The 18,184-nt window shown below is 50.2% G+C and overlaps 2 long non-coding RNA genes across 4 annotated transcripts in view; one reads left to right on the forward strand and one right to left on the reverse strand.

Annotated features, from left to right (window-relative positions):
• LOC143438664 (uncharacterized) overlaps positions 1 to 18,184 on the forward strand; it is a 27,858-nt gene continuing 9,674 nt past the window's right edge. Inside the window, exon 1 of the long non-coding RNA XR_013107372.1 lies at positions 1 to 111. This is a non-coding gene — a long non-coding RNA (uncharacterized LOC143438664). The remainder of the gene's footprint in view (positions 112 to 18,184) is intronic.
• LOC143438663 (uncharacterized) overlaps positions 15,491 to 18,184 on the reverse strand; it is a 15,326-nt gene continuing 12,632 nt past the window's right edge. Inside the window, exons 3-4 of one of the 3 annotated variants that reach the window (XR_013107370.1) lie at positions 17,491 to 17,577; positions 15,491 to 15,774 (exon numbers count right to left, since the gene is read on the reverse strand). This is a non-coding gene — a long non-coding RNA (uncharacterized LOC143438663). Of the gene's footprint in view, positions 15,775 to 16,029; positions 16,357 to 17,490; positions 17,578 to 18,184 lie in introns of those variants that run through there. The other 2 variants (XR_013107369.1, XR_013107371.1) reach the window with 2 other exon arrangements.

Below are 18,184 nucleotides of genomic sequence, written 5' to 3' on the forward strand. Positions count from 1 at the left end.
TACCTGGACCTGTCCTTTGTGTTCCTCCTAGAATTTAAGAAGTGCAGCATGGCCAGGGGCTGTCTCAGCTGCTTGAAGTACAGGATGTTCCTCTTCAATGTGATATTCTGGGTAAGTCCTTACCGTTGAGTCTTCTGTTGCTCCTTCTCCTTGCTTCCCACACTATGAATATCCTCTACTTCCTCCTCATGCTATCTTACCCATCTTTGCCCAAAGGTAAGCGCTTTTAAAAATTGCAACACCCTCCCAACCCCTGCAGCTTTCTGTCCCCTTTTTCCTCTTGTCCATGGAGGCGGAATGGAGGCTTCAACTTGTCAGTCTTCCAGGAGAGACATGCTCTGCTTCTAGGAAGCTGGCAACGTCTGCCACTGCCTCCTTCTCCTAAGGAAAGGCACACTGAAGTTCCTGTACCGGGGACCCTGCATCAGTGGGTGTGAGTCAGACCGCGCAGCTGTGCCCCTGTGTTGGTGGGGGCACCGAGGGTGGTTTCTGAGTTTCGTCTATTGCTCCTGAAAGCAGGCACAGTCTGTAGCATGGTGGGAGTGGGATGGGGGTGTGGAGGTCAGTTCCCTGCTCACTTAGGTGGCTCTCAGGAAGAGGAGGAGGCAAGGACACAGGAGCGGGGGGCGAGGGGGGGGGAGGCTGCTGCTTTTGAGGGATTGCTGTGGACTGGGCAGCCAGCAGTCTGGCCACACTCGCCCAGGCTCCAGGAGGCTCCAGGATGAGAAAAAGGACAAAGGGAGATGAATTTTTCTAGAGAAAGTGTCAATGGATGGGCTGGCTTGGAAATATCCTCTCTCATGTGTGACACTGGTGACCATGCATGCACAAGTACTTCCTAGTTATACAAATTGGATAAAAATGTAATTCCTATCTGCTTCTTTCGTCCTTACTACTGCCTCCCCCGTCTCTCTTCACCAGAGCTCAGACTACTCAGCACAGTTGTTTGGCTCATCCCCAGGCTCCATCCTGCCACTGGCTCAGGGCCGTCAGCTGCCAAGCATGGTCCAGGAGGAGCCTGGGGGCAGGAGAAAGACATCCTCAGTGAGGCTGCATGGCAGTAGTTCGCATCTCCTGTGGAGTGATCCACTTTTAAGAAGGACTTTTGAGTGTGTGTGTGTGGAGAGGGCAACTTTTCTGGCTTTGAAGGAAGAAGTGTGAGTCTCATCTGCCTTCTGTTCTTTGTTAGAGTCTTGTGTGACCTTGAGTGACTCATGTGTCTCTTAAGACTGGGGCTTCTTCTCCAGTCCAGGCTGTTAGGATGGATGGTCTTCTTCATGGTCCTTACTGTCTTAGCTCTGTGATACCCTGGGGGTCAAGGTTACCCCTTATCTTAGCTCTGTGATACCCTGAGTGCATCGGTTTCTTTTCCTGTGAGACTGGTCTGAGGTGAGGTGGGTATTTTCATAGCTGGGGGTGGGATACTGAGGGGGGTCAGGGAGAGGGGCACTGTAATGATTAGTGTTACCAGTCACATGGTGTTTTAGGAAAGCTGGGTCAGGTATTCTGATTCACTTTCTGGTGACAAGAACCATTGGAATGTTAAGAATTACTCTGTCACCGTCTTGTGGGACAGGGCCTTATGCTTTTTCCATTCCTTTGCCAGGATCTGTGTCTGCCAAGTACTTGTGTGTGTTTCCCTGGTGTCTCAGTCTACACGAGTGCTGTCATGTTTGCTGTTCCCTCCAACCTTCTCTTTCCTATTTCACAGTTTCATCCTACCGTTTTGGTTTGCCCACTGCACACATATTAATTATATGAAGACTCCGTGGCCATAGATGTTTAGTGCCTTCTGACCAGTGACTAGCACTCAGCAGCCTGGGCTCCTGGCCCCTCTCATCTCGCCACCTGCTGGCCACAGGTGGTATAACTGCCTGTGATGCCTTCAGAATGATTCTAGCTTGGTTTGAGCCGGGGACCTCTTTGTAGGCCATGGTCTGTGTCATGCACACAGCATGGATCTGGAATACATTTACAATAAACCAAATATGTTTATCTTTTCTGCAAGCATGGCAGCAGTTTGTTGGTGCACCTGCTCTTTCTAGTTTGAGCTTAGAAGTTAGAGATCTTACAACCTGCTCCTAATTAGAACTCTTCCCTGGAAGAGAAGAGAATTTTACTATCCCACTCCCTGACATCCTAATTACTTAGTATTTTCAGAATTCCCATGACAAACCACAAACTAGAGCGAGTCAAATTTCAATGACACATTTCTTAAATGCCACTACCACATGACATGCTGAAGGCAGGTGCGGATCTTAGGAAGAATAGGGATTCCTGCAGAAGGGGAATGGTTCCCTGTGTATTTGCCAGTGCTTTCTGGGAATTGGAGGGATGTGGGGATGGTGGGTGGGTCCTCATGCTGTACTCAGGTGCGCACCTCCTCTAGGCAGGTGACCCTCAGCTTGATGGAGGGTGGAGCAGGTAAAAGTGCTGAAGGAGTGGAGACAGCTTGGTAGGAAGAGCTTAGCCCAGATTCAAAGCTTCCTCACTGGAACCAAAAAGGCAGGCACATCTCAGTGGGGGAGGGGAGGGCCAGCGCAGGGAGGGAAAGGGAGCATGGCTCTAAAGCCAGATTACACACCACAACAGCTTGCAGCCAAGTTACGCAGCAAGACCTGTCGTGGTGGCCTCCATCAAACACACACACACACACACACAGACACACACTCACACACACACACACACAAGAGACACACTGAAGAGTTTATCACCTTCTTCTTCCTTGCCTGGATCCCAGTCTCACCTGTCACCTAACTCTATCAAAATCAAAGGGCAACTTGCTTAGCTTTAATATCTCGGTAGCTGGTCTCTACTCAGCAGTAACCAGCAGGCGTGAGATGCTGCAGTGGCCTTACCTAGCGTCTCGGTACGAGGACACAGACATCTTTTTACATGTTAACTCACCATTCTTTCACTGTTTTGAATCAGGTCTACTTTTCTATCAATTTGGGGTTTTTGGGGTTTTGTGGGGTTTTTTGTTGTTACTTTTTGGCTTTATGTTTGTGTACTAATTTTTGTCAGCAGTTGAATGCACCACCAACACTGTTTATCGCTTCCAGATTTACATTTTGTTTGTTTTTATTTTCTTTGTGGAATCTTTAGATACACAGAAAAACAAAATTGCTGGGGTTTTTGTTGTTGTTGTTGTTGTTGTTAAATTGGACTTTCTCTGTTATTTCATGGTGCCCTCACAGCCTAATAATTTTACGCTGCCTGCTATCACATGGGCACTCAGGAACTGCCGACTTAAGTGAGGAGGAGCTTTTATGTTTCTCAAAGTTTTTATTCATGTATTTAAGACCTGAATACATGTGGATTGTTATTCATGTTTGACACAGAACAGAACTCTGATTTTTTTCCTCCTGTGTGTTCTAGCTTCATTGATTAGGTATTTTCCCTCTACAGATACATGATACTACCTAGGTTTTCATATGTGCCTGGGGCTTTTTTTGTGTGTTACCATAACTTTCTAAGTCCATGGCAAGGCAAGTCTCCTGTTTTTCAAGAGAGTTTGGCCCTTCTTGGCCCCTGTTCTTCTGTATAAATGCTGGAATCAGTTTAAATAATTTTTACCTGAAATCAGTCAGTACCCTTTCCTTGGCATTTTAATTAGCTGTCCTTTGAGTGTGTTTATCAACTCGGAGGATTTCATCTCTGTATTTATTTGTGAATGTGAATTATGTAAATTGTATCCAAGTCTTTCAATTCATGAATAATTCATATTCCTTTACATGCTAAATCATCTTTAATGCAGGGGTTGTTTGGTGATATTTGAAGGTCTTACCCACCATTTGTTAAGCAAAGACTTCTGAACTTTTCTCCACTTTGCCTACTCCCCAGGGTTTGCCTACTCTACCTGTACTGAGTACATATGGAAGTCAGAGAGGACCCACAGCTACCCCTTGGCACGGTATGGTGATGGAGGGTGTTACCATGCCATTTGATTGGGTATCATGTGGGCCACTTACCTGCTTCAGTACCTGATGGGAATATCCAGGGCTATCTCATTTAGCCTCTGAGGAGATGAGGACCTGAGGAGGAGGGATTTTGCCTTGGGTCTCTAGGTTAGCAGTGGTGGAGCTGAGATATGAACTCAGTCTGTTGAACTTTAAAAGCCCACATTCTTTCTTTGACCTTGTCCAGGAGGTCAGCCTGAAGTAACTCTCCTCCCCAATCAGCTTCTAGTTGTGCTTTTCTTGGGTCTGTGCTGGACAATGGGCGGTCCTGTAGTGACAGGGGCAGTTTGCACACATGTGGTATGATTCAGTTAACAGCTTGTTCTCTCCTTCCCCCAGCCCCAGCTCCAGAAAGTGGGATAGAAAATTGACACATGTGGTCTTTAGGGGCTTTTGTAGTTGTCAGTTGTATGCAGTATAAGCTTCACGAGACACTTTGTGCTTCTTTAGGAGAATATTCAAGACAAAAAAAGAAAAGTACTGCTTTCCTGTCTCCTCATGGCACAACTGCATGTCAGTTACCTCAGTACAGCGGGATTTACTATCAGAGCTTTTCAGTTTTTGCTTTTGTGTTTTTGCCTATGACCCCTGCCTCCACTGCTAACATTTACCTACTTGCCTTTTGAAGAGCTTAGGTTTGTCTTACAACTTTATTTTTCTCGCTCATAGCAGTTCAGTGCATGCGTGTTGGTTCATAGCTGGACAGTGGGCTACACAGTAGTGGTAGGCACGGGACATGGTCTGCTATGAGCCACACCCTTTAAGTAGCTATTTGGACTCATCTGAGGAGAGATTCCTCCTGGGGGTAGGACACCTCTGGCCTCAAACTGGAATAAACCTTTAGCCAACGGGATCCCCTCAGACATTCTCTTTGGGTCTCATCCTCCAGAGATTTGCCTGCATATTCTATGCAGCCACATGCACTTTTGGGTTCTAGAAAGTACCACTGCCTCCACTACTTCATTCCCAGAGCTATTGACTCTGCTGGGCAGGCTGCCGGATTGACTCTCTTGCCTTGTCTGGCTTTGGGGCCTTTGGTGCAGGCCCTGAGCTTCTCACTGCATGGTAATTGCTGAGAACATGGAGAGCCTGCCTGCTGTTCTCTGCCCCAGTGTCTGTGTTTGTGGGGAGTCAGAATTAACTACAGTGGCCGGATCCATGGCTCTGGTCAGGATAGGAATTAAGAGTTGGTTATGAGAAACTTTCAAAAGGGGAAATAAGATTAGACTTGCCTTTGCATAGACAGGAGGCCAGGCTGAGGGCTGAATTCTGTGACTCTCTGGGTCAGACTCTCAGACTGTATGTGAGGGACATCCCTAGGTCAGCACAGATACTCCCGTCCCCAGTTCTGCTTGATCATATGCTAGCTTGGCTCCTTGTACTCACCCAGTGTCCATGTGGGCTGTACTTAAGTGACCCTGGCTGGGTGGGATGTTCTTTGGCATACCACTCATCTTCACTGAGCCCTGGTGTCAGAGTAGATTACATATTTGTTGGTAAAGCCACTAACAGCCTAAAGACAGGCCAGCATAGTAGTGTTCTGAGAGCTCGCACCCACATTTCAGGCTGCTGTTTCTCATCTTAGTCTCTGTGAGGGTGGGACATTTTTTTAAATAAGGTCACTAATCCCGTTCCTGAGGCTTCACCCTCATAGCTGCATCACTGCCTTCTTACACTGTCACATCGGGGTTAGAATCTCAGCCCATGAATTCTGAGGGGGAAACAGAAATTCATTTCAAAGCCCAGTCTATATATAAATATATGTGAGCACAAGCATGTATGTTATATATTTACTTGGGTATAAAACAGTTGACACGGTCACAATATATGTATGCACGCGTGTGAGTGTAAATGTAAGTCTCTCTATATAAGTTACATGCTTCTTGCAGTTTACTCTATGGATGTGTATGGCTCTAGGGCATAAGCTGCCATCTCCTTCTGCTTCTCTCAGTGGACTCTAGATGAGCAAAAGCTCTCAGGCTGAAGCAGCATACCCTCTCCTTAGGAAAACACCCCTGGATTGAACAGTCTAAGAACAAATCACAATGGTGATGTTCACCAGCCGGGGGGCAGTGCAGAACATTTGTTTTTTTCTGGCCCAACGTCTTCATTTTGGGGGATCAGCACCTCCTCCCTAGGGAGGATCTTCCTCAGTCTGTGAGAAGATGCAGTAGTTCACAGGTTCAGAAGGAAAGCGGAGCCATAGGCCACGCTGTGTGGGAGCCACGGTTGCCTTGGTACTGAGTATCAGGGTACTGATGGGCTGACCCCTGGTCCTGTTGGATATGTGTGCTCCTGTTGCTTTGTGTTTCATTGTCAGGAGTCAGCCTCCCAGGAGAGGGTCTGGCATGGCTGTCAGGAGAGGGTCTGGCATGGCCACGTGCTCAGCCTTGGCACTAGAGCAGAGTGCTTTGGTTGGTTGGATGAGACCTTCCACTCTGGGGCGGTAGTAAATTCCCCAAAGGAGACTGATGGTGTGGACACCAAGAAATGGGAGAGGGCAGCTGGCCAGCCAAGCCACAGATGCCAGCTGCAGCGATTCACCTCTGAATGCATGTGGCACTAGGCTGACAGGCCCTGCTCATCCCTGAGATCTGCCCTCTTCATCCTGTGAGAGGCCAGGAGTGGAGAGGGAGGCTGAGACCCAGGACCGGCTATTGGCTGTTTTATAGTCTGGGCCTCCCCGACCTGCCTCTGGGTGGGAAATGGCTCTAGTATTCGCTCCCACTTGTGTTTGTTGCTCTGCTGGGATGTGCACATGGTCTGAGTTCCACAGAGGAGGGTAATTTTAGGGCCCCTCAAACTAGGACACTTTTGGGGGGCAATTCCTTATTATTAATAATATTATTGCAGATCCTGGTACCTTAACCCCTTCTCCACAGCCATTCCTGGTGTCCACCCCTAGGTCAGCTCCCTGGCAAGGCTTCATGGTGTCCTGTTTGGGGGCATGGCTTTCTTACATTCCTGCCCCTGGGGCCCTTCAACATGCCATTCAGCTGACCCTCTGCAGTCCTAGTGTGTGCTCAGTGATAGAACCATCAGTCCTGATGGGTGCTGTAGCACAGCAAAGCCTGAGGACTAGAGGGGATTCAAGGCCTCTTGGGAGAAACCCACCCATCTTTAACTGTCTAGTCTGGAAGGTGGTGTCACCCACCAGTAAAAGCTGGTGCCTATAGTCTGTTAGGTAAAGTCGTCCCTCCTCCATAGATGCCCAGAGTCAGAATCTAGGCTTTCCTTCCTTTGTGAGGCAGCAGGGCGTGGATGGTCTGAGTCTTGCCTAAGCTCCCACATACTGGCCCCCACACACATAGGAGGTCCTCATCACTGCATGTATCACTGCACAACCATGTGAGTCCTTGCTTGCTCCGGCTTCCTGGAGGCTCAGTAGTTACGTTCCTTGGTCAGGATAATCTTGCTCCTTTTCTCTCTCATCTTGATGGCCCTTTGTATTTGTGTCTCTAGAAATCACCTTTGTAAGTGAGGGCACAGCAAGGAGAGGTGCAGTTCTGACCCAGGCTGTGAGTTGAGATCCTTTTAGGGGTCGAATGACCCTTTCACAGGGGTCACCTATCAAATGTCCTGAATATCAAATATTCATATTACGATTTATAACAGTAGCTAATTACACTTATGAAGTATCAAGAGACTAATAATCTCATGGCTGGTCTCACCCCAACATGAGGAGCTGTGTTAAAGGGCACAGCATTAAGAAAGTTGAGAAGTGCCGTACCAAAGGCTGGTAGCAAGACAGCCAGGAAGCCTGAAGTGTGAGAGAAGCCACTGGGGAACAGCGGTGGCTTGGGGCAGGGCCATATGGTCTGAGCCTGGCAGAGTTGTGGGGTTTAGCCCTGTGGAGGTAAGGAGAAGCAGCCTTCTGAGCTTAGTGGGGAGGGAAGTCTGAAATCAGCAGAGTGAGGCCAGATGTCACTTCCGTCTTACTGCTCTCACAGATAGAAGAATAAGGGGCCACTCAGAGGTGAGAGCAGGAGAGAAGGCGTGTGGACTGGTCTGCACAAGCTGCACTCTTGCTTGTCGTGGAGGTCAGAGGTCATGTCTGAGTACCAGCTGCTGCCCCTGCCCTCTGACAGTAGGAGGTCTGCTCAGCAGATGGTAAAGGGCAGGGAGGGAAGGCCCTCAGGGTCTGCAGGATCAAGGAGTGGGAAATAGGAGGCCCATGGGTGAGGGGACCGTGGGTGGGCAGGAACAGTGGGATTTGTGGCACCGTGGGGCAGGCAGAAAAATCAGGTCAGTGAGGAAGCCAGAGAAGGGTGAAAGCAAAGGTCAGGACTTTCTGTGTGTGCAAGGATGCTCAGGACCTGGGGTTGATTGGTTGGGGAAAACCCTTTCAGATGAAGATGACATTGGGGATAGCACTGTTGCTGAAGGAGGGGTCAGGACAGCAAGGTGACTGTCTGGGTGCCTGAGGGAGCCTATCATCAGAGTGCTTCTCAGGAGAGCACAGTGGTGGGTGGCAAGGCTCTTGTGCCTTGAGCTTGCCATAGGAGGCCAGGTGCATCCTGAAGCCCTGCTCCACCCACTCCTTTTCAAGGGAAGTAGTTCATGCTTGTGGCAGAAGCCCATCCGACCCAAATCAGAGCCGGAACTCGACAGTAGCTCTGTGATGTCCAAGCCATTTAGGACACCCTGCCTGACTGGTCCCTGCTGCCTGGAGGGAGGCCAGGGTATAGCTAGAAGGGTGGGGGAAGGAAGGTAGATAGATGTCTTCAGGAGAGGAGCATAGCTTACAAGGTGTTCCATTTCTTACCATTTATGGCGGGCATGAGAGACATGCTTCTCCCCTCCCTCTCCTGCTCTCCCTCCCTCCCTTCCTTTTCTCCTCAGCCTACTCCCTTGAGGGGCCCCTGTCTCAGCCTCCTGCTGAGAGGAGGGGGTCTATGTGGAAAGTGCTTGCTTCTCAGAAGGTTGTGGAGGGTCTGAATCAGAGCCATGAGAGGAATATTGACAAGATTCTCAGCCTTGCTGATTCCTTCCCTCCTCTCCTAAATGGCAACAGCTCTCAAACTGTTGGGGTGGGTGGGGCATCGTGGACACAGGGCCAGCAGCCTAGGGGGAGGGGTTTGGTCCCCAGCCACTAATTAATTGTTTCCTTCTCACTGCCAGAAGAGAAGGGACTGTCATACAACATGCAGCCAGGTGACTTGTGGGGAGGAGCCAGGGATTGACCCAGACACTTGTTTTCTTGTCCTAAGTATGTTGCCAGCTAGCTGTCTGTCCCAAGGTGACCCACTCTCTGGGCTCTGTTGCCTTGAGTGGAAAGGACTAGATTTGGCCACTCAGGGGTAGGTTTCTTGCCTCAGGCTCTCATGTTCTGGACTTTTTGTGCCCTTGCTTCTCATTTCACAGCAGTCTCAGCTGGGTCATGGACCAGGGTAGTAGGTCCTTCATCCCTGACATGTGGTCAAGCTGGAGCCCAGGGCACAGGACAGGCTGCTAGACAGGTCCATGACAGGACGTGTGCATAGGATAACCCACTGCCTGGGAGTTGAGAAGATGACTCAGATTCTTGGTATGCCAGGACCTCACAGTGCCAGGAGAACAGCTGCTCTGCTGCTGGCCTGGGTCAGAGACAGGAGCTCCAGCCAGACAAATCTCTGAGGGCTTAGCAGAGAGAATTGCCCCTCTACCCTAGTTCCCACAGCAAAGTGGGAAGGAAAGGAAGTTTGTAAGAGACTGGGACTCCAGCTCACCATGGTGAGTGGGTTTTACCCTGCCCCCATGCCTGGGAGGGCTGTCAAACCAACACCAACGGAGTAGCTAATGAGGGGGCTGGCTGCCTTATTAAGCCTCCTTACCAGGAGAGTGCTCTTGTTTGACACAGGAACTGTGGCGACTCCCTAATGATCTCAGAAAGAAAATTCTCCCAAATGATAGGCAGAAAGTCTATCTAACTTCTGTCTAATTGTAATCTCTAACTTATTTTTCTCTTGTTAGCTGGGAAGTGGGTAGCTGACCTCTGTATCTTTGTGTGGGGTTGGCAAGGAGCACGATGATCCTGGGCAGGATAGCTAGTTTCCCTTGGGACTCCCACTGACTTTCAGGGCCTGTGAGGCTTTCTGTTGGGCACAGACTGAGTACTGAGCTCTGGGTGCTGAGCTCTGGGTGCTATGCTGAGCACTGTTGCCAGCTGCTGACCGAAGCCAGAGCTCTTACAGCCTGGGGAATGTCAGAGGTGAACACAGCAGGAGCCCTGAGTGTGTCCCTGTATCTTCACATGGGAGGGAGCTCTGACCCAGAGGTTGAAGGAGACCCAGAGGTTGATGGAGAGCAGGGAGGCAGAGTTAGAACCCAGACCCACTCCCAATTTAGGGATAAACAGAAGCTAAGTCCAAGGAAGCTGCACACAGATGCCCCCCTGAAGCTGCCAGCATGCTCACACGGAGAAGCATCACCATGCTAGGATGACTGTGTGATGGGTTCAGGGAATGACAGCTGTCGGGTCTGCTTTGAAGTCAGCACCGGCCTCTGACAACTTTCCAGTTCTGTTGGCCTTGCTTCAGTGGTGTTTCCTGCCGGGGGGAAGCAGGTCTGCCTTCTACACACCAGCCCACCCTGGGGGCGGGGTGCTGGAGGAGCAGAGTTCAGTCAAAACTTCATTGTTCATTAATTCGTTAGTTCACCAGTTCCTTCGCTGCCTTTATGCCAAGTTCCATGCTGGGTACAGAAGTACTCAGAGGGCCATCATCCCCGTGCCTGAGAACGTCTGTCACCCTTACATGGTGGGCTAGGGCTGTGCTGGAGAGGAGATAGAAGAGCCCCCAGGAGGATGCACAGTCTCAAGCTGGGACCTCTATGATGCTTTTACCCAAAAGAGAGAGTGGAGGTGAGGAGAGGGTGGAAGGCTTAAGGCTAGGACTGTTTTCTCTACACCCCCCCACCCCAGCATCTTCCAGGCCCACAGGAAGGTTAGCAACTAAGGTGATGGCAGCCGAGAAGGTGCAAGGATTCCATGTCAGATGTGTGTACATAGGAGGATCCTGGTCTAGCAGGACTCTGAACCTCCCTTCGTAATGAGCTCAGAGAGATCAGGGACCCAGGGAGGCATGACTCTGAGTGGAGCAGGGTGTGTGTGTGTGTGTGTGTGTGTGTGTGTGTGTGTGTGTCTGTCTGTCTGTCTGTCTGTCTGTCTGTGTGTGCATGTGGTGGTCTGGTCTGAGTTGGGGTAGTTTTGGGGATGTTGGCTCTTGGCCACATCCTTAAGGGAAGAGAATGAACACATCCCATGTGTATGACTGACTCATTCCTGCTTGTTCCAGAGCTCAAAAGAAATGCCAAACAGGCCCTTGCTGCTCTCCTCTCCTGCCCCTTCCCTTCCCTTCCCTTCCCTCCCCTCCCCTCCCCTCCCCTCCCCTTCTCCTACTCCCTGTCCTTGGGAGCTAAGAGCTCAAAGGCAGGGACCAGCAGTCATCTCAAGGCTAAGAGGCAGGAAAGACTTTCCCCAACTCTGTCTAAATAGATAAGACTGTCTTGTAAAAGTCTGTGACCAGGGCCAGTCCTTATCTCAGGGCTACCAGGCTGAATTCTCAGGATAGGTGCACAGATGTCTCTCAGCTGGAAGCAGGGGCAGAGTTCTCTCCTCACCCTGCTCCAGGCTGTGGTACACTGTACTGGGGCCTCTGTACTTGGGTAGTAAGTACCACAGTGGGCCAATCTGAGTGGTTGTTTAGTACTGAAAAATTAAATGCAGGAGTTGACGCCAACAGCAGTTTCCACTAACACAGGGAGACTCGGAGCCACAGAACAGCTTTACAAGTCATCTGCCACACTCGTGCCCCTGGCTGAATGTGTCCCCCAAGGCAGTGCACAGTCTGAACTGAATCATGCTAGAACTGAGGAGCTGTCTGGACTGCATGAAGAAGGCTGCCTCTCAGAGCCGGGGATAGCCCATCTGGAGCCTGGACCTGTGTGATTTGTGCACTCGGGCTTCAGCACCTCTGAAAAGTGTGAAGGGTGGGAGCCATGTGAGCTGGAAACTTCCAGGTTAGGGTGACATTTGTATAGTGTCTGGGGAGCAGGCAGCTAATGTCCTCAGCAGTGCTAGGGACCACAGGGACCCATGTGCAGAAGCAGACTGGTGTTCGTGCACACTGCAGGCTGGTGTGTGCACACACGTTCTTTTGCCTGCCTTCATGCCGTGTCCTTGCCCTCCCTCATCCCTGTTGCAACTGGGCCATGGCTGACCTGTGTAGGGCAAGGGGCTGGGGTGTTTGCTTGCAGCTGGGGCCAGGCACCTTGGAAGTGAAGAGGGGAGGAGGAGCGAAAAGGTTCCCTTTGGAGTCACAGGCACCCGAGGGTACTTCCTGGTTTAGAAAACACCTTCATCTACATGTCCCATTTGACCTCTCTCTCTCTCTCTCTCTCTCTCTCTCTCTCTCTCTCTCTCTCTCTCTCTTTCTCTCTCTCTGTCTTTTGGTTTTTCGAGACAGGGTTTCTCTGTGTAGCCCTGGCTGTCCTGGAACTCACTCTGTAGACCAGGCTGGCTTCCAACTCAGAGATCCGCCTGCCTCTGCCTCCCAAGTGCTGGGATTAAAGGCGTGCGTCACCACTGCCCGGCCCCATTTGATCTCTTAAGAACATAGCAAAGACAGCTAATATTTATTGAGGAATCACTGTGATCCATCACATAGCCTACCCTATAGCCTATCCTCAAGTGCTGTGGGCACAGGGATCAGTGTGTGATGAGGCTGGGGAGTTGCCTTAAACTTCCTGACTGCTTCATTTGCGGGGCAGCCTTCTCCTGGCCTTGAACTTTGGACTCTGAGGACCAGGGAAAGCACCCAGAGGTGCTTCTGTTTTGGCTTCTCAGTTAGCTTTCCCCAGCAAATCTCCTGGATGCCCTTTGCTTTCTTTTTTCCTCTGATGGTCAGGCTCCTTCCCCTCCCTCTGGCTGCATGATCTGGGTTCTCCTGGCTGGTAGCTTTTCCCAGGCCCTGCTTGTACAGCAAAGGGCCTGGGTCCAGAGGAGCTGGGCTGAGGCGCTTGGGGAGGCTCTCAGAGGTAGAGCTCTGAGATGGACTCAGGGCTAGAGGAAGTTAGACAGCAGGCCTGTAGGGGTCCCACATGGGTGCAGGTGAAACCTCTGGTGGCCTCAGCTCACCTAGCAGGTACCTCTGGCCACAGGTGTTGCCACATCCATTGCTATGACAGAGCCATCTCCAGGCCTACCACTGTGAGGCCAGCTATCCTGAGCTGGGTGAGTCTGCCTCTTGTGTCTGGGGAGCTCCTTTCTACCTGTCACTCCGCATGCCTGTGTGAGCATGGCTTAGCTGCATGAGAAGGAAGTTAAGCACAGGCTGTGGGCATCCCGGTTATCTAATACGAGGATGGGTGGCTTTTTTTTCTTTTTAAGGTCAGACTGCTGGCAAAAGCCCCTGAAAAGCTGTGGATTCCTGAGGCTTGCTTTTGATGGCCAGCTTTTTCTTGCCCTGTGGCAAATCTTTGTTCTTTTCTAACCAGTTCTTTCTTTCTCCTCCTCCTCCTCCCTTCTCCCTCCTCTTCCTCCTCCCTTCTCCCTCCTCTTCCTCCTCCTTCCCTTCTCCTCATAGCCAACAACAGGTCCGGTCCCTTCAGGGACTTCCTCTTTTTCTTTTTTTTTTTTTTTTTGGTTTTTCGAGACAGAGTTTCTCTGTGTAGTCCTGGCTGTCCTGGAACTCACTCTGTAGACCAGGCTGGCTTCGAACTCAGAAATCCGCCTGCCTCTGCCTCCCAAGTGCTGGGATTAAAGGCGTGCGCCACCACTGCCCGGCCAGGGACTTCTTCCTCTTATGCTCTGAAATGGATTCCCAAGAGAACATGAAATCATTATCCCTGCAATCCAGGTTGTTCCTTGCCTGCTTCTCAGTCTTTTAGGTCTGTTCTGTCAGGCAGAACAACATTGAGGTTTCTCAGTTTCCAGAGACTTCACTTGCTCCCCAAGGGGCTCCTAGGAAAGAGCGAGGTAATCGCCCCTCCCATCTCATCCCACTCACTCTAGAATTTCTCTTCCTGGTATATTCAGCTTTTGTTCTTGATCCTGACTTTCCTCAGGAAGACTCCTGTTTCTTGGAGTGCTCATTTGGTCCTTGGGTACTATAGAATCTCTTATAAATTCAGCAGACTCCCACGCTCCCTTTCTGGAGGCCCCGCCCCTCTCTACTGGTCCCTCCCATCTAGAGAATCGGGGAGGAGCTGAGGAACTTGTGGACATGCAAGCCCTGTGTGACCTACATAAGCCTCCTGCCAGGGAAAAGAAGGATGTTTCTAATTGGGAACATGGCTTAGTCAAGAGTGTGTGCCTGGATGTATAAAGAGTGTGAGGTTCTAAAAAATAATTTTAATTTCTCATGAAAGAATGTCGTGCATTCCTTCCTGCTTTCCCCAGCAGAGCCTCTCATCTCTTCAGAAGGCTGAGGAACAGCCAGTGGGACAGTGTAGAGTGGAGGGGGATGGAGCGGCTGGGTTTGGGTGGGGTGACCTTGGGCCAAGTCACAGCAACTCTCTGGGTCTTAGGATTTCTATCTATGCGTTTGACCCTAAGAATTCTTCCAGGCTAAGGATTCTGGGTCCACGGTCCACTTCTAATCCCAGATATGATCCAAAATTGGAGGAGGACTATCAGTAAGGATGTCTTGCCAAGGCTAGACCTGGTGCTGGCCTTGGCCCAGATAGTCCATGTTACCAGGGAGACATGCGACAGGCTTTTGCTACCAGGGAGTAGCTAGCTAGCCAAATCCATACATCACAGCTACCTGCTTGCATCCCTTGCCTACCCACCCAAAGGACTAAAGTAATTACTCTTTTGGAGTTGGGGTTCCAGCTAGTAAGGGCAGACCAGTGCGTACTCAGGTGAGTCAGGCAGCTCTAGTGCCAGGCTGGCAGATACTCACTGGAGCTGGGATGGTTCGCTCCAGGGCGTGGCAGGCGGCACCTTTAGATGATCTCCCTGCTCAGGTTCTTGTTGGCACGTCCAGAGCCCTTACTTTTGGGGCTGTCCAGTTTCCAAGTTTCCTCCCACCAGTGCCTTTTCGCCCGTAGCTGTGCGGTGTGGATGTCCAGCCAGTGAAGTTGGCCACTCTGTCCATCTCCACACTTCCTGCACCCTGTTGTCCCAGCTGCATTTCTGGACTTTTTTGTATGAATCTTTTGGGATGAAGATGGCAGACTCCTCCCGGATGCCTTTCTCCTTTGTGGAATGGGGCCATGGCCAGGACCTGTCTGTTCAGTGCTGCAGTTTCAGCGAGTCAGGGCTTTCACAACCAGGGGTCTGTTCTCTGTGCTGTCCCTCTCAGGAAACATGCCATCTTCAGAAATATGCTCTCCCCTAAGTGCTAGCTTCCAGGATGACATTTTTACTTTTACCATGAGGTTTATTTACTTATTTTAAAAGATCCTACTATCAACTCCAGGATGTGAAGGCAGCTTATTTATTTTTTTCACCAAGAGACAAGACAGAGGAAATGAAACGACAGTTGTGTGTGTGCACATTCACATCTCAATAGGTCTTGATGCCACCATCCCTGAGGACTGGAAGCAGCTCTCCTGCCCTGACACTTGTCCCTCTTCCCTGCTTTCTACCGCTCCACTGGGGGGTGAGAGGGGGCAAGGCCATGGGGACCTCCTGAACTACGAGAAAATCTAAAAAGCATGTGAGAGACCCAGGATGGGGACAGAGGGACCACTGGCCAAACTAGCCATCTCTTCTCCAGTTCAATTACCTGTTGTTCTTTTGAGGGTCTTTACGCAGCCATCAACACATCTTCAGCTCTCCAGCGGCCATGGCCATGGCAAATCAGCAGTCGCAGTAAGTTATCAAGGCTGTCTGATAAACACAAAAGATTATGGTTAAATTGGAAAAGGTGCTTAGATGAAACGCTGTGGAATTTGCCACCCACCAGAAGAACTAATTACCACCCATCTGCTTCATCCCTGGCTCACCCCTTGGCTTCTACCTGCAGAGGGACCTCTCTGTGAATTTTTTTTTTCTTTTTGCCTTATTTTGGTAATGTAACCACTCATGCGTATCCATGGGCAACACATCCTGCAGTTTGACTTGGCTTCTGCGCTGAATAAAACCACATGAAGGCATACACAGCCCTTTGTAGCGTCATCTCTTTTTCTTGTAGCTGTGACAAAATGCCTGATGGAAGAAACTTAAGCCAGAGGTTTGTCTTGGCTCACAATATGTAAGGGTGGAGAAGGCGTGTTGTAGGAGGGGGTGTGGCCGTGGTGGCAGGAGCACCAGGCAGCTGCTTGCTGGCATCCCAGTGAGCCACAAAGCAGAGAGGGGACAGGAAGAGGGGCTGAGCTATAAAGGTCTACCTGAGGGCCTCCCATTTCTTCTATGTCTCACCTATGCTTCTGAAGTTTCTCAGTTTCGTGCTTCTGAAGATTCTGCCACCTCCTGAAACAGTACCACCAGTTGGGGTTCAGGGGCTCCAGCATATGAGCCTGGGGGGGTGGGGCATTGATGATGCTGTTCTTGGTTGTCAACTTGACTACGTCTGGAGTTAACTGAATCCCAAGCAGCCACCACGCCTATGAGGGACTTTTTCTTCATTAAATCATTTGCAGTAGGAAGACCCACTTTAACCGAGATCTTTTGCGATAAGAAGTGTCCACCTTTTATCGGACACACATCTGCTGGTAGCCTGTGTAAAGAACCCAGAAGAAAGAAGCTCGCTCTCTTTGCCTGCCTGCTCTCCCTCTTGCTGGCAGGACCGTTCCTTCACTGGCCTCAAAGCCTACTTCCTTGGCATTCTGGAACATTAAAGACCAGCTGAGACATCCAGCCTTGTGGATGGAACTGGATTCTGGGACCTTCCATTGGTGGTCAACCATTGTCACACACACACACACACACACACACACACACACACACACTCAGTTCTGTTCCTGTAGACAGTCCTGACTAACACTAATACGGCATCTCACATCTAAACTGTAACATTAGGACTATGTTTCGGAGTCCTGTACACAGGGCTTGTGTTCATAGTTGACTCAGTTTCCCTTTTGTGTAGTCTTTCACTCTGTGTTCCTTGTTTCCAGTCTCTTCTCATGAGCAGAGTTTTTGCGAGAATCTTGGCTCTCTCTTTTTTCTGTGCACATGAATGAAAATTTCTCTATGATGCGAACCCAGGAGTAAAATTGCCAGCTGGGAACCAAGGGCTCTGGGCACCTGGGAAGAGTCTTTCCCTCAGTGATAACAGTCACCTTCACCTTTCAAAGCAACAGCAAGCCCCCAGGCTCAGGGGCCAAGAGCTGGGTTCTGCTGACTGTACATAGTCCAAGTCAGGACACTCTTGGTGCCCCAGCCTGGCCTCGGGTGGCAGGGACCCACAGCGGGATGCTCCCACCCCACTGCCAGCTCCTTCTTTGCTCCTGGTAAGGACATACCTGGCATCTGACACTACAATTAACACAGCTGAGAGCACTGCAACACCCACTGTGTGATCAATCTCCCCAGGTTCTTTCTTCCTGTACATAAAAATGGGTAAACTCACTCACAGAGTGAAGTCCAGAATAGTAGAGACTGTACCTCTATCAGAAATGTTCATGTCTTGTCAGCCAATGGACAACTGCTACTGCCGATTGCAAATCTGCACCCAAACACCTCTCTTTGGGCCTGGAGTAGTGCATACACAGGTCAGTCAGTCAGTCTATCTGTCTGTCTGTCTGTCCCTCCCCCCCCCCCAGGAGCATCACACCATAAAAGCCAGTGTGTGTGCTTTGTACCAGTGTGTCTATGAAGTCAAAGTAGAGACTAGTAGTGAGGGCATGTGTGAGTGTGCATGTAAACCTGCATACACGTGTAAGACACAAGTCTAGTCCCCACCCTGGGGACTGACTGCTGGTGTGAAATGAGCACAGGAAAGACAGAACTTCCCATGTGTATGGTCAATGTAAGAGTAATAAACCCCATGTCTAGAAATCCGGTGTGTGCCCGTGTTCTGGCCCTCCCTCCCCCTACCCGACTCCCACTCACCCCTGCTACCAGCTCTTTCCTCAGTGCCCCACTCAGGCAGAGTTCCCTCAGTGCTGGGTTATGTTCTTTCTCTGGCTCCTCCTTCAGCCTCACTCTCTGACCTCCGTTTTCCCAGGCTGGCTTACTTTTTTTTTTTTTTTTTTTTTTAAAACAAAAAGAAAAACCCTCCTTGCTTCCTCAGGGAGTGATAAATTCAAGGATTGCGTCCGAAGATCTCGAAAGAAAGAAAGAAAGAAAGAAAGAAAGA

Source organism: Arvicanthis niloticus, chromosome 25 (assembly GCF_011762505.2).
Source record: "Arvicanthis niloticus isolate mArvNil1 chromosome 25, mArvNil1.pat.X, whole genome shotgun sequence".
NCBI lineage: Eukaryota > Metazoa > Chordata > Mammalia > Rodentia > Muridae > Arvicanthis > Arvicanthis niloticus.